The sequence below is a fragment of the Pelmatolapia mariae genome, linkage group LG5 (assembly GCF_036321145.2).
Source record: "Pelmatolapia mariae isolate MD_Pm_ZW linkage group LG5, Pm_UMD_F_2, whole genome shotgun sequence".
Taxonomy (NCBI): domain Eukaryota; kingdom Metazoa; phylum Chordata; class Actinopteri; order Cichliformes; family Cichlidae; genus Pelmatolapia; species Pelmatolapia mariae.
In genome coordinates, this window is record NC_086231.1 from 28,773,500 (window position 1) to 28,788,915 (window position 15,416).

At 45.4% G+C, this 15,416-nt stretch overlaps 1 pseudogene; it reads left to right on the forward strand.

The window, feature by feature from the left end:
• The window catches only part of LOC134628245 (inter-alpha-trypsin inhibitor heavy chain H3-like), a 42,168-nt pseudogene that overhangs the window by 25,781 nt on the left and 971 nt on the right, over nt 1-15,416 (forward strand).

Consider the following 15,416-nt stretch of genomic DNA (forward strand, 5'->3'; position numbering starts at 1 on the left):
TAAAAATATATATATATAAAAAAACAAGCTGTGAATCTACTTCATATTTCATGCTGCCTCCTGACTTCTTAGTGACAAAAAAATACAGAGAAATTCAGGAAAACAAATTCAGGGAAACTACACCTCCTGCTGTCCAAACAGGTATGAACACCAAGATCACAATACTGGTGTATCTTCTTAATTATTACTGTTTTTTTAACTCAATTTTTATTTATTTTTAATCAGCAGTGATACATCCTTCACCTCCTCTATTCAACTGTACCCGCATGTACAAACATATACTCACACAGGGCCGTGCAGAGACGTTTAAAGGGGCGGGTGCTCAAAATTAAAAATTGGCACATTGAACCAGGCTGAATAACAACAACACACATTCATCAAGAATCTAATATGTGATCGCACCATACTATATCACTGTTGTGAGGTGGCGACAAGGCAAAGCAAACGTAGCCTATGTTTTACCTGATGGGTACATTGTTGCTGTTGAGGGGTTTCTGCTGCTCCTGCTGCTGATAGTGCTGGAGTGCAGGGCTGTGCTAATGTGATACTGTAGACATTAAAAAGTCCATAGGAGAAATGGTAGCTGATTAAACAAGTGTCATGAGATAATAACAAAATGCAAAGAACATAACAAAATGCGCTTGGAACCATAAGGCAACAAAAAACTGCGAGAAATAAACTAGGCTCTGCCTGTAAATCTCTCTTTGCTTCTCTTCTTCCTTCCATCCCCTCATTTCATATAACACTCTTCACTTGCTGTCTATCTGAGAATAAGGCACAACTTGCTATTGCAATAAACTATAATTTAATTATCCACACCTAACAACTCCTGCACTTAATCTATAATAAAATGATGACAGAAAAATGTTATCCATCCATCCATCCATCTTCATCCGCTTTATCCGGGGCCGGGTCGCGGGGGCAGCAGCCTAAGCAGAGAAGCCCAGACCTCCCTCTCCCCAGCCACCTCCTCCAGCTCATCCGGGGGAACACCAAGGCGTTCCCAGGCCAGCCGAGAGATATAATCTCTCCAGCGTGTCCTGGGTCTGCCCCGGGGCCTCCTCCCGGTGGGACATGCCCGGAACACCTCACCCAGGAGGCGCCCAGGAGGCATCCTTGTCAGATGCCCGAACCATCTCAACTGACTCCTTTCGATGTGGAGGAGCAGCGGCTCTACTCTGAGCCCCTCCCGGATGGCCGAACTTCTCACCCTATCTCTAAGGGAGAGGCCAGCCACCCTTCGGAGGAAGCTCATTTCTGCCGCTTGTATCCGCGATCTCGTTCTTTCGGTCACTACCCACAGCTCGTGGCCATAGGTGAGGGTAGGGACGTAGATTGACCGGTAAATTGAGAGCTTCGCTTTTACACTCAGCTCCCTCTTCACCACGACGGACCGGTGCAGCGTCCGCATCACTGCAGCCGCAGCACCAATCCGTCTGTCGATCTCCGGCTCCCTTCTCCCATCACTCGCGAACAAGACCCCGAGATACTTGAACTCTTCCACTTGGGGCAGAACCTCATCCCCGACCCGGAGTGGGCACTCCACCCTTTTCCGGCTGAGAACCATGGCCTCAGATTTGGAGGTGCTGATCCTCATTCCCGCTGCTTCACACTCAGCTGCGAACCGTTCCAGTGCGAGCTGGAGGCCTTCACTCGATGAAGCCAACAGAACCACATCATCCGCAAAAAGCAGAGATGAGATTCTGAGGCCACCGAAGTGAAAGCCCTCCGCCACTTGGCTGCGCCTAGAAATCCTGTCCATAAAAATTATGAACAGAACCGGTGACAAAGGGCAGCCCTGGCGGAGCCCATCACCCACCGGGAACGAGTCCGACTTATTACCGGCAATGCGAACCAAACTCTTGCAACGGTTGTATAGGGATCGAATGGCCCGTAGCAATGGGCCAGACACCCCATACTCCCGCAACACCTCCCACAGGACACCCCGAGGGACACGGTCGAATGCCTTCTCCAAGTCCACAAAACACATGTAGACTGGTTGGGCAAACTCCCATGCACCCTCAAGTATCCTCGAGAGGCTAAAGAGCTGGTCCAGTGTTCCGCGACCAGGATGAAAACCGCAATGTTCCTCCTGTATCTGAGGTTCGACTAGTGGACGAACTCTCCTTTCCAGCACCCTGGCATAGACTTTCCCAGGGAGGCTGAGGAGTGTGATTCCCCTGTAATTGGAACACACCCTCCGGTCTCCCTTCTTAAAGATGGGGACCACCACCCCGGTCTGCCAGTCCAGGGGTACTGCCCCTGATCTCCACGCAACATTGCAGAGGCGTGTCAACCAGGACAGCCCTACAACGTCCAGAGCCTTCAGGAACTCGGGGCGGACCTCATCAACACCAGGGGCTCTGCCACCAAGGAGTTGTTTAACTGCCTCAGTGACCTCGCCCCCGGAAATTGGCGGGTCATTCCCCTCATCCCCAGACTCTGCTTCCTCCTCGGAAGACGTGTCAGTGGGATTAAGGAGGTCCTCGAAGTATTCCTTCCACCGCCTGACAATTTTCTCAGTCGACGTCAGCAGCGCTCCGCCAGCACTATACACAGTGCAGGTAGAGCACCGCTTTCCCCTCCTGAGACGCCTGACGGTTTGCCAGAATCTCTTCGAGGCAGTCCGAAAGTCTTTTTCCATGGCGTCTCCGAACTCCTCCCACACCTGAGTCTTTGCTTCAGCCACTGCCCGAGCCGCATTCCGCTTGGCCTGTCGATACCTGTCAGCTGCCTCCGGAGTCCCACAGGCTAGCCAAGCCCGATAGGACTCCTTCTTCAGCCTGGTGGCTCCCTTCACCTCTGGTGTCCACCATTTGGTTCGGGGATTACCACCACGGCAGGCACCAACCGCCTTGCGGCCGCAGCTCAATGCAGCAGCTTCGGCGATGGAGATGCTGAACATGGTCCATTCAGACTCAATGTCCCCAGTCTCCCTCGGAATGCTGTCGAAGCTCTGCCGGAGGTGTGCGTTGAAGATCTCGCAGACTGGGGCCTCTGCTAGACGTTCCCAGCACACCCTCACTACGCGTTTGGGTGCACCGGGTCTGTCCAGCGTCCTCCCCCGCCCCCTGATCCAACTCACCACCAGGTGGTGATCAGTTGACAGCTCAGCCCCTCTCTTTACCCGAGTGTCCAGAACATATGGTCGCAGGTCTGGTGATACGATTACAAAATCGATCATCGACCTGCGGCCTAGAGCATCCTGGTGCCACGTGCACTTATGGACACTCTTATGTTCGAACAAGGTGTTCGTTATGGCCAAACTGTGATTTGCACAGAAGTCCAATAACAAAACACCACTCGGGTTCAGGTCAGGGAGGCCGTTCCTCCCAATCACGCCCCTCCAGGTCTCGCTGTCGTTACCCACGTGAGCATTGAAGTCTCCCAGCAGGACAACAGAGTCTCCAGGTGGGGCACCTTCCAGCACCCCCCCCCAGCGACTCTAAGAAGGCTGGGTACTCTGAACTGCCACTCGGCGCATAAGCGCAGATGACAGTCAGGACCCGTTCCCCGGCCCGAAGGCGCAGGGAACAAACCCTCTCATCCACCGGGAAAAACCCCAACGTACCAGCAGCAAGCCGAGGGGATATTAGAATACCCACCCCAGCCCGCCGCCTCTCACCAGGGGCAACTCCAGACTGAGACAGAGTCCAGCCCCTCTCCAGGAGACTGGTTCCAGAACCCAAGCCATGCGTAGAGGTGAGCCCGACTATATCTAGCCGGTACCTCTCAACCTCACGCACTAACTCAGGCTCCTTCCCCACCAGAGAGGTGACATTCCATGTCCCTATTGCCAGTCTTGGCAGCCGGGGATCAGTCCGCCAGGGCCTCTGCTCCTGGCCTCCGCCCGGCATGTAGATAGAATAGAATTGCTGTGTATAGAAGCAAAACATTCCAGTTGTGCTTATTATTATTTTTATACTGGAATACCTCTCCAACAACTGGTACATGTGTTAATGTTACCTGTGCTCTTTGTAATCCAGCTGCTGAGGGATCCACTGCCTTTAGTAGCCTCACACAGCTCCTACTGTTTCCTCCTCATGTCCTTATCAGGCATGTCTGGACAATGTTATATCATTAGTAATTATTTTTAAAAATCCATATAAATAAAACACACACATGCATGCACACACAGTGACATTTTAGACCTTCTTCAGAATACTGTATACACTATGGGCATCATGGTGCTGATCCAGAATCCTTCCCTTATTATTTATTAATAGAGCTACAATAATAAAGCAATGAGGGGAAAAAAGTAATAAATATGAAATAATGTATTTATGATGATTCCATTTGTTTCACTATCCACTCTGTGCAGGCAGAAAGTTTATTAAATGTTTAAACTGTAGAGATACAATAATTTTACTGCTGTAAAATCAGCATTTTAAAATATAAATCTAATATAATCTGTGTCTTAATGTATGTTCTTTAAAATACAGCATATGTTTTTTTTTAAATATTATAATTATAATAATCCATAATTATGTGGACATGCATATTACATCGTTTTTAGTGAAATATAAGCCCCCCAGAAAGGCAGGAAAAGCCCTGTAACTTACTTTAAAACTAAATATGTTCCCTAAAACGGTGACAGAGCTACAGACCCATGACAGCCTTACCCAGTTAGCCAGCAGCTATGACCAGCACTACTTGTGCAGTTAATAAAAGGACAGGTAATGTTTGTCGCGCTGTTACACACACAGCACGCTCGTTTGTTTCAGTTCGTCAGTTGCAACAAGACAGCTTACCAACGTGTACGTAAATAAGCTAATACTCCTGGGTGCTATAGACTACAGTGTACGCTGTACACCTACTTACTGGTTTTGTCGCATCAGTCTGTCTCTGAGTTAATTTGTGTTTCTCCTACAGCTCCGGACCGCTAAAAATGCGCGTGCTTTTTATGAGCTCGTTCCCGGCTCGTAACCAGCGCATTCTGCCGTCAAGGGCAATCATTGGTTAATAGTGATCATGTGACTGATGCAAGCCAGATCCTTTTATTTAGCAAAACTGTGATTAATAGTTAAATATTATTGTTGAGGGGCACAGACAGGACTCCACACGCACACACATTAAAAAAATAAATAAATATATATATATTTTTAAAGTTGCCTCAACTAAAGGGCACTTTGGGCACAAATCAGGAAAGGGGCGGGTGCTCAAGCCCCTCCAGCCCCCCCCCCTGCACGTGCCTGATCTGAAGGGTAAAATGAAGTGCCAAACCGTCCTGGCTTTACGAATATGAGCTACAAGCATACTCTGATGGGCAAAGTTAAGTGGCAAACCGTCATACTTACTTAAATTTGTGCTGAAATTACTCTGTGACAGCAGAAATGTGCATAAACTACTTACGGTAGGACGTTTTGCCAAAGTAGGATGGTTTGTCAGAACACCGGCAGACCATCCACGAGCCTGGGGGGAGGAGGGGGCCTGGAAGGAGGGCACAGAGGGCTGGACTGGACAGGTTTAATCTGAGACACATTGAAAACGTTGTGTATCTTCATGTTGCGAGGTAGTTTGAGCCTTACTGAAACAGGGTTAACCAATGCTGAGATCTCGAACGGGCCAATAAAGTTGGGGGTGAGCTTCTCGGATTCCGCACTGACGGGAACGAAGCGCGTGGAAAGTCATACCTTTTGTCCATCAGCGTAGGCGGGGGTAGAGGTCCGGTGGTGGTCAGCAATGCGTTTATTACGGTCCTTGGTGCGCAATAACGCAGCCCGGGTGGCCTTCCATACCCGACGACACCTACGCAGATGCGCCTGGACTGACGGCACAGAGTGTTCGCCTTCGATGGAGGGGAAAAGAGGTGGCTGGAATCCAAGGGAAGCTTCAAAAGGCAACTGGCCTGTGGCTAGTGATGCGCGAATCATGAACGAATCGTTCAATACTCGAGAATCACTTTACTGACTCATGAATCATGATTCACAAGCCCAACTGACTCACTGACTCATCCCTGTTGCTGTTAGCAGCAATATATCTAGCTTATAATTAAAATTGTGGAGAAAAACACAACATCCAGTATCTTAACAAAAACATTTCTGCTCTGAACTGGAAGAAAAAACCCTGAGTAGAAGCTCACATCAAGACAATAGCTCCTCGGTTCACAGTAGCATCGCTCTGCTAACATGCTAACAGCACATTTGAGCTACTCACCTCCTCCCTTCCTGTGCTGAATCGTAGCATAAGCGAATCACTCAGGACTCACTCACCCCCTCCCTCCTGTGCTGAATCATAGAGCAAGCGAATCACTCAGGACTCACTAACCCCCTCCCTCCTGTGCTGAATCATAGAGCGAACGAATCACTCACTCACTCACCCCCTCCCTCCTGGCTCACAGCTTCTTCTTCTTCTTCTTGGTTGGCAACCAATGTTAAGGCGCATTACCGCCCCCTGGCTCACAGCTCAGTGGACATTTAGATGAGAAAATATATATTTGACACATTTAAGGAAAATACTAATAAAATAAAAATAAACAAAATAAATGTTCCCTTTAGAAATTTTTTTGCTCTTTTTTGCTCTATAAAATAGTTGTTTTCTTTTAGAATCACTCATCTTAGCAGTAGGATATACATGAAAAGAGAAACAAATTAAGTTTGAGTGAAAATGTACATTTTTTGCACTCTCTGGTCAACTGACTCAGTGAATCAAATGACACAAAAAACCCGATTCACTTTGGTGAGTGACTCATTAAAACTCGATTCAGTAAAAAGAATCAAATTTACCATCACTACCTGTGGCAGAGGAGGTCATGCTGTTGTGGGCGTATTCAATCCACGGCAGCTCCTCACTCCAGATGGCCTGGTTGGAAGAGGCGACACAGCGCAGGGTCGCCTCCAACTCCCGGTTCGCTCGTTCGGATTGGCCGTTGCTCTGAGGATGATATCCAGAGGACAGACTGACCTTAGGGCCCAAAGAGGTGCAGAACTCTTTCCACACACGGGATGTGAATTGGGGACCCCGGTCGGACACGATGTCATCAGGGATGCCATGCAGGCGAAAGACGTGGTTGGTGAGCAGCCGTGCAGTCTCTAACGCTGTGGGTAGCTTGGGCAGAGCAACAAAGTGAGCCGCCTTAGAGAAGCGGTCAACGATTATGAGTATTACAGTATTACCTGCAGAAGGTGGGAGGCCGGTCACAAAATCCAGAGATATATGGGACCACGGTCTGGTGGGCGTGGATAAGGGATGAAAAGGCCCGTGGGTGGCTGGTTTGAATGTTTGTTTCGAGCACAGTCTGTACAAGCGGAGACGTATTCTCGGGCGTCCCGGCTCAGGGTGGGCCACCAGAAGTAGCGCTGCAGGAAGGTAATGGTGTGGTGTATTCCTAGGTGACAGGAGAAACGAGCTGTGTGTGCCCACTGTAATACCTGAGATCTGACGGATTGGGGAACGAACAGTCGTCCAGCTGGCCCTCCTCCTAGATCCAGTTCCATTCTTTGAGCCTCTCGGCCGACTCAATCTCCCAGGAGATGGCTCCCACTAAGCAGGTAGCCAGGAGGATGGGTACAGGGTCCGCCTGGTCCTCAGAGGTGGAAAACTGTCGGGGCAGGGGGTCTGGCTTGACGTTGCGGGACCCTGGCCTGTAGGTGATTGAAAAGTGGAATCGTGTGAAAAACAGAGACCACCTTGCTTGCCTGGCGTTAAGTCTCTTTGCGGATTGCAGATGTACTAGATTCTTATGGTCTGTCCAGACGATGAATGGCTGAGCTGTGCCCTCCAACCAGTGCCTCCACTCCTCCAAGGCAGGTTTGATTGCCAAAAGTTCCCGATCACCAACATCGTAGTTGCGTTCTGCAGGGGTGAGATGACGGGAAAAAAACGCAAGGGTGAAGCTTACCATCCTTCTGCTGTGAGAGGACAGCTCCCACTTCCGTGTCAGATGCATCCACCTCTACCACAAACTGCAGCGTTAGCAATTGTAGCAATTGTGTTTTAAACAGAAAATAAAAGGGCAGCTCTTTTCTTATATGCTGATTCATTACACATGGCATGTGATAGTTGATTTAATTCAGATTAAAAAAATCAGATTCGTGGAGAGAAACCCGTTTTTATCTTTTTACATTTCCTTCTGTCTCTCTGTCTCAGGTGGAGGTGTACAGTGTGACAGTGGACTGCACTGTGACCTCTCGTTTTGCCCACACTGTCATGACCTCCAAGGCGTTCAACAAAGCAACTCATCAAAGGAAATCTTTTTTGAAGTGGAGCTGCCCAAGACTGCTTTCATCACAAACTTCAGCATGTTAGTCTGTTTCCTCTCTAATCATTCTGACAGTTTTTATAGGACAGTCCTTCATTTCACAACTGTGCTCCAAAGCTGAATTTGTCACTATCATGCAGTCAATTTATGTGCTTTAAAATCCCTCATCTTTGTGCCTCACAGGGAAATTGAGGGTCAGGTGTATGTTGGAGAGGTGAAGGACAAAGAGAAAGCTAAGAAACAGTACGAGAAGAAAATGTATTCTTTGTATCTGGCTGTAGTGCTTTCAGTGGGAGAAACGTTTTGTCTTTGCACAATAACTGAAATTAGCCCACTGAATGAACAATGGGCTGTGAGGTCATTCACTGATCAGTGATCAATGGTCTTTGATAAGTGGTTGCTGATCAATGGTCATGACAATGTGCATATTAATGATCAAGGAACTGACCTCACAGCCCTTTGTTCATTCAGTGGGCTACTTTCAGTTATTGTGCAAAGGTACTGTTTATAAGGTTGGACAAACATGCAGTCAGCTGAGATTGATGAAGTCACTTGGATGAGTGACAAAATGTTTTTTGCACTGAAAACAGTACATCCAGATGAACAGAATCAACTTTTTGGGATTTCCTTACCTGGATGATTGAGCATGCATACATACATTAGAAATGATCTCCTGTCTCCATGTTTGCCTTTGTGGAAACAGATTGTGACAAACATCTAAGAGCCTCAGGGCATTTCTTATGTTGACACCCATGCAACCTTCCTCTCGAATGAGCTGCTCCCTCTGGTGGAGAAAACTGTCACAGGTGCCCTGAGCAACAACTCCCTCTGCCACCCCCTGACACACACACACACACACACACACACACACACACACACACACACACACACACACACACACACACACACACACACACACACACACACACACACACACATAATAATAATGGATTGCACACAAATCAACAACACAAGTCTTCCAATTAATGGCTAATTAATATTGTGCTGAAAACAGTCCAAAAGAGTCAATAAACCACATCAGTGTCTACTGTCTGCCTACTGCTTACTATCATAGCCAAGTGGCTAAGAAAGGTAATCAGAAGTTTTCCCAATCCCTACTAATGAATGTTATCTTGTTTCAGGATACATGTCATACATAATACCTGCTATTATCCAAAGACACATCTGCTTTCCTGTATCTTTTGCTCGTTTCTCTCTTCTTTTCTCTTTTTTTCTAAACTGAGGACCTGATGGCTTTGACCTTTTCTTTTCCATCTTCCATCAGTAATTTTGAACTCCATTACCAACACCCAATCCTACAACATAAACTAACAGACCTACCTGTCTGGAGCGCAGAATGGACAAACTTTGGACAAACTGCCTGAAATGCATTAACAGAGACATGTCAGGGATTTTGAGTCATTCTGCGCTCCAGATGGATTAATTACGTTAAAAATTTTAATTGTGTTAATCGTGATGAGGGCGTTAACGTTGACAGCCCTAATTTGTTGGGTTTTTTAATTTAGTTTTATTTTGCAAGCTGGTTTTAGGTGCCGCTCTAGCCAGTAAATGGAGGTAAATGTGGTAAATGGAGGGCGCCCTCACTCCTCGCAAATAGGCATGTGCCTATGCAATCTCCAAAATGTGCTGGCATGATGTCGGGGCAGGATGGGTGCAAGCAACTTTTTTTTGCAGATGCCATGATGCCGCCTCCACCACGATGCCGCCCTGGGCAACAGTCCAAGTCGCCCATATCAAAAACCGCCACTGACTGCTCCCCTGAAAATAGCCTCAAATCAAAAGTACCTCACACCCTGTTATAACTCACAAATGCAAACCTTACTCAAGAGGAGAGGAACATGGTTTCTCACTAATTAGAAGTTCTTCATTGAGCCTGGAAAAAGAGTTTGTTGCTCTTAAAAGAAGCGATTAGAGTATGCTTTAGGTGTCAAATGTACTGCAATGTAACCGTTTTAAATAAAGTCTATCTAATAGACTAATTTGTTCATATAAATGGGGAATCCTCTTCACAAAGAATAGTTGGCTTTTCTTTATTGGCTCCCTGTTACATACCAAATCAAATTCAATCTTCATATACAAGGTGTTAAATACTCAGGTCCCACCTTCTCTTGAAGACCACAAAAAAAACCAAAGTAATTTAGCACCTCAACAGAGCACTTCACTCTCTTACTTGTGGTTCCCAGGTCATTTAAAAGTAGAGTGGGAGGCAAAACCTTGACTTTTCAAGCTTCTCTTCTGTGGGTTCGATTTCAGGAGCCAGACAGACATTGTCATGATTTCTTAGATTTTCATTTAAAGCACTGCAGTTGTGCCATATTCCTATGAATTATATGCTGTCAATATTTCATGCTGAGTTTACAATAGAAAATTGGAACATGCAAATGTGATAAAGTGTGTGTATTTATTTCAGGGTTTCTACGACGAAGTGGCCAGCCCTCTACTTTTAGAGGTGGACATGCATTATTCTGACAATGCAGTGGATTCTCTGACCACCAGCCACTTTAGCCAGTTTTTTAATGGCACAGAGATTGTTGTGGCTGGTCATTTAATGGACAACGACCTTGACAACTTCCTGGTGGAAGTGGTTGGACAGGGGGTGAGGAAAAACCCCCCAGAAATGACAGAAACATTGAGATATTGAGTAGACATAGCCTATATTTATTTGTTTTACTCTGATTTATATGCATTTTATCTTTTGTTTCTCCTGTAGCTCGAAGAAGACTTCAGAGTCCAGGGTCAAGTCAGTGCTGCAGACTGGGATGTTTTTTACCCAAACGAGGAGTACATCTTTGGAGATTTTACTGAGCGGTTGTGGGCCTACCTCACTATCCAGCAGTTACTGGAGAAGAGGTCAGTTTAAATCAGTTCAGTTCGGCTGCTAAGGCACATTGTTCTCATAAGAAATATGGTATGATATATAGTCCTTGATGACACTTGTTCTTTTACCAGGACCCTCATTTTAATGATTTGATGTTCTTTTATAGATTTCCCTGTAGTAATACATATATTTTCCTTCTGGCAGCAAGAGTGGTACACCAGATGAGAAAGCCAACACAACAGCCAAGGCCCTGGATATGTCCCTGCAGTACAGCTTTGTCACCCCTCTCACATCCATGGTTGTTACCAAGCCCGAAACCGAAGACTCAACAGGCAGCCCTCTTATTGCTGACAAGCTGACTGAAGGTACCTGAAGAAAATAGAGTTTAAAATTTTAAAATACTGGGCTGGCTTTTCTGTGTGTGTGTGTGTGTGTGTGTGTGTGTGTGTGTGTGTGTGTGTGTGTGTGTGTGTGTTAATTGTCACTTTCAAATGGCTGCAGTCAAGCTTTACCAGAAAAGCAAAGCATGGCTGCAGCTCATTCATAAAGAGAACTGGTGACTGAGTTTACATTTTCCACATATTATTCCTCTTTAGTGAAGTATACCAGCAGAAGCTGGAGCTCCAGTTTAAAACTGTTATCTGTCTGTTTTTTTTCACAGACCAAAGACAGCAGGCTGAAAAAATGAGTAAGTGATTTTTTTTTACGTTAAATCACAAAAAAGATTTATGGGACAAAGTCAATTTGTTGTATTCATGTTGATTTGGATTTTATTTTCTCTGTTCAAAGGATATAATTATTAGGGGTGCAACGATACACAAAATTCACGGTTCGGTTCGATACTTTGTTGTCACGGTTCGATATTCTTTCGATACAAAAAAATGTTCATGCCTTTTTAATTTGTCATTTATTAAAATTATAAATATATATTTTAACTCAAAAGTACAGTTTTTAAATTTAATGTTGCTGAAACAACAAAGTAATAAAAAAATAAATCTGATGGAGAAATCACTCATCTTTGGAAAAAGAGTTTATTACAGAGAAATGGCTCTTTCCAAAATAAAAGCTATACTATACGCTTCTTCTGGGGTATACTCTCAGCAGCATATTAAACATATCAGGTCCCCATAAGGAGAATCATGTGCTAACGGCTGTCTAAATGACTCAGGTAAAGTTTGTAGCATGCCTACTTGTTGTTTTTGTCTGCTTCCACTTGTCTTTGCACTAGGATGATGTCGGAATAAATGTGCAGTCATATTCGTTGTGTTCCCACTAGTGCTGTCAGCGTTAATCTCGTTAAAATGACATTAACGCCATAACACGGCAAATCTCCATTAACGAGTTACCGTAGATCGCCCCGTGCGTGGGGCTGGACAGCGTCAACACGTTAACGAGCAAACTGCGCTAACGCACTAGTTCCCACCCATGTAATTGAGCAATGCGTGGCACATCCGACATACTGTTTTACTTTTGTCCATGACGCGCTTACCTTCAGGGTCATACTTCACATGAAGACCAAAACAGTTCCAAACGCCAGATCTGAATGAGGGTGGGGGAGGTTCAATTTGCCATGTTGCAACGAGCTTAGCTTCTGTCTCGCTAGCTTGCGCTGCGCTCAGTGGATCTGCGCTCGACAGTGCAGCCTAGGCGGATAAGTCGAACGCAGATCCACTGAGCTCTCAACAGAGACAGCATCGTCAGAAGAAAAGTTGATAAAATAAATTAAAAATTTTGTATTGTTCGATACACATGCGTACCGAACCGAAAGCACTGTATCGAACGGTTCAATATCGATACAAGTATCGTTGCACCCCTAATAATTATATACCTGTCGCAGTCATATCCACGGCATTACCAGCCAGCACCCACATATTTTGGTAAGTACATCATATACAGTTCAGATAGGATAGATTGTGCTCCAGCTATGACGTCTGACTTTGCTGATATTTACAGATCTGCATTAAGACGCACTGTTAATTCGATAAAATGCCATGGCATCTTTCACAAACATAGGAGGACTTGGTGACAGCTTGAGTTTAAATTTGGTGCCACTGCAAGGTTTAAATTATTGCTAATTATTATTTCAAGTCCTACTGCACTAACTGGTCCAAAGATGTGTGGAAATGCTCTTCATTGCTCTCAGATAATGAATAGTTTTGGCTTCATCTAAATTTTAGCTTTGTTGGCATGTTTTCATCAGTATGCTAGAAAGATGCCATTTCTTTGAATGTAAGGACATGCTTAGACTCTGTTTAAAAATGGATAGATGCAGATGAAACATTAAGGAGAGCAATGTTATTGACTCTGAGTAAGGAAAGGCTCACTTGTAGTCTTTTCTTAATATGCTGCTTTTGAATTCTTTTTTATTCTAATGGGGGCAGTTTACAAAATGAACCCCATGTTTTTTCAGTTAGACTTAAAATTATGACTAAGATCATAAATTAGTCAGGATATAGATTACTGAAACCACGGGCCATTTCCCAAAGATATTTATACATATAATTTTATTTTTGAAACTCTGACAAGCCTCCCCCTGCTGGCCATGAGAATGACAGCAGATTTAAGACATCTCCATATTTGATTCTCTTTTTGGATCCAGAAACTATCTCCATCTTTAATATACAGTCTATGATGGACAGATTTGTTTTTTTTTTTAAAACAGCATCAGTGTTTCAAAACACTGACAACAACACTTAAGATTATGTAGCTGGAACTAAAATGAAGTAGATGGATGTGTTTCCACCCACGAGTGTGGATTTCTCATGGGTGGAACGTCATGAACGTCATGTCGCTTGTGTGTTTTTCTGCAATATGTATTTATTCCTGTCACTGTATTCTGGGGCCCCTGCAGTGGATGGAGATCCTCACTTCATGATAGAGCTACCAGACCGAGGTGATGCTTTGTGTTTCAACATCAATGACAAACCAGGAACCATCTTCAACCTGGTCAGAGACTCAAATTCAGGTCAGCCCCGTGTACACAGCTGTCTTAAGACTTAGGAAATGCAGTCTTAGTGTCCTCCTTGTTCTTTTTTATGTATAATTTTATAGATCCAAACTTATACTGATATTTTTATCTCAGTTTACACATGAGTTATGCAATATGTGCCAGAAAGTCCAGACATCATGTGACTGACTGGATCCCACTGTCTCCAGGTATTTTGGTGAATGGTGAGATTATTGGAGACAAGAAAACTCCCCCTGATGGGAAAATAAACACCTATTTTTGGCGTTTTGGCATTGTCCACCAGACCCTTGGGGTCAGGCTAGAGGTGAGCACTGAGGACATCTCGCTGTTCCAGGACGGCAAATGGGTCAAACTGCTTTGGTCTGACGCGGCCTCCATTAAAGGATCCAAGTAAGTGATTGCATTTTTAAAATTACAGCAACACCCCCCCACCCCATATAAAACATCTTGTGTCAGGTAACCTCAATATGCCACATGACAGGTGAGGCAAGGTCTCACAGTGGTTTCTCTCAAAAGGTCTGGTGGTAATGATCCACGGCTTTTTTCACACCTTGGCTCATGTGATTATGTGCATGATTAATCATGAGCCAAAAATCACCTCCTAAGTCTGTGAAGGTTCTCAGTCATCCAGGTCATCGTAGTCAAAGGAGTTTGCAAAGGAAAGCGTCTGGACTTCTTTAAGTTGCTTGAAGACGTTTCACCTCTCATCCGAGAAGCTTCTTCAGTTTTAAGGTCAAATGGCCGAGAGTCCCAGATTTAAACCCAGTGGGAGTATCCCCCCAAAGGGGGACAAAGGACCCCCTGATGATCCTCTAATCACATGAGCCAAGGTGTGAAAGCGGGTGTGGGACCTAATCAGCCAGGGTTTCGGGTGAGCTCATTGTGAAACTGGCCCCACCTTGTCATGTGAATTCCTGAGGTCAGATGGCCCAGAATGTGAGTGGGCATTAAGGCGTCTGGGGAGGGAACTCAAAACTGGATTATAGATGGCAGACAGTTGGTGTCGTAAACCACCGCCTCTGTTCAAAGATGGTCGCTCACAGTGGACATAGATGGCCTCTTTCACTCCTCTTTCAAACCATCTGTCCTCTCTGTCCAAAATGTGAACATTGGCATCCTCGAAAGAGTGACCTTTATCCTTAAGATGCAGATGGACTGCTGAGTCTTGTCCTGTGGAGGTGGCTCTTCTATGTTGTGCCATGCGCTTGTGAAGTGGCTGTTTGGTCTCTCCAATGTAGAGGTCTGGGCATTCCTCGCTGCACTGTACAGCATACACCACGTTGTTAAGTCTGTGTTTTGGAGTTTTGTCTTTCGGGTGAACCAGTTTCTGTCTGAGTGTGTTGCTGGGTCTGAAGTACACTGGGATGTTGTGCTTGGAGAAAACTCTCCTGAGTTTCTCTGATACACCG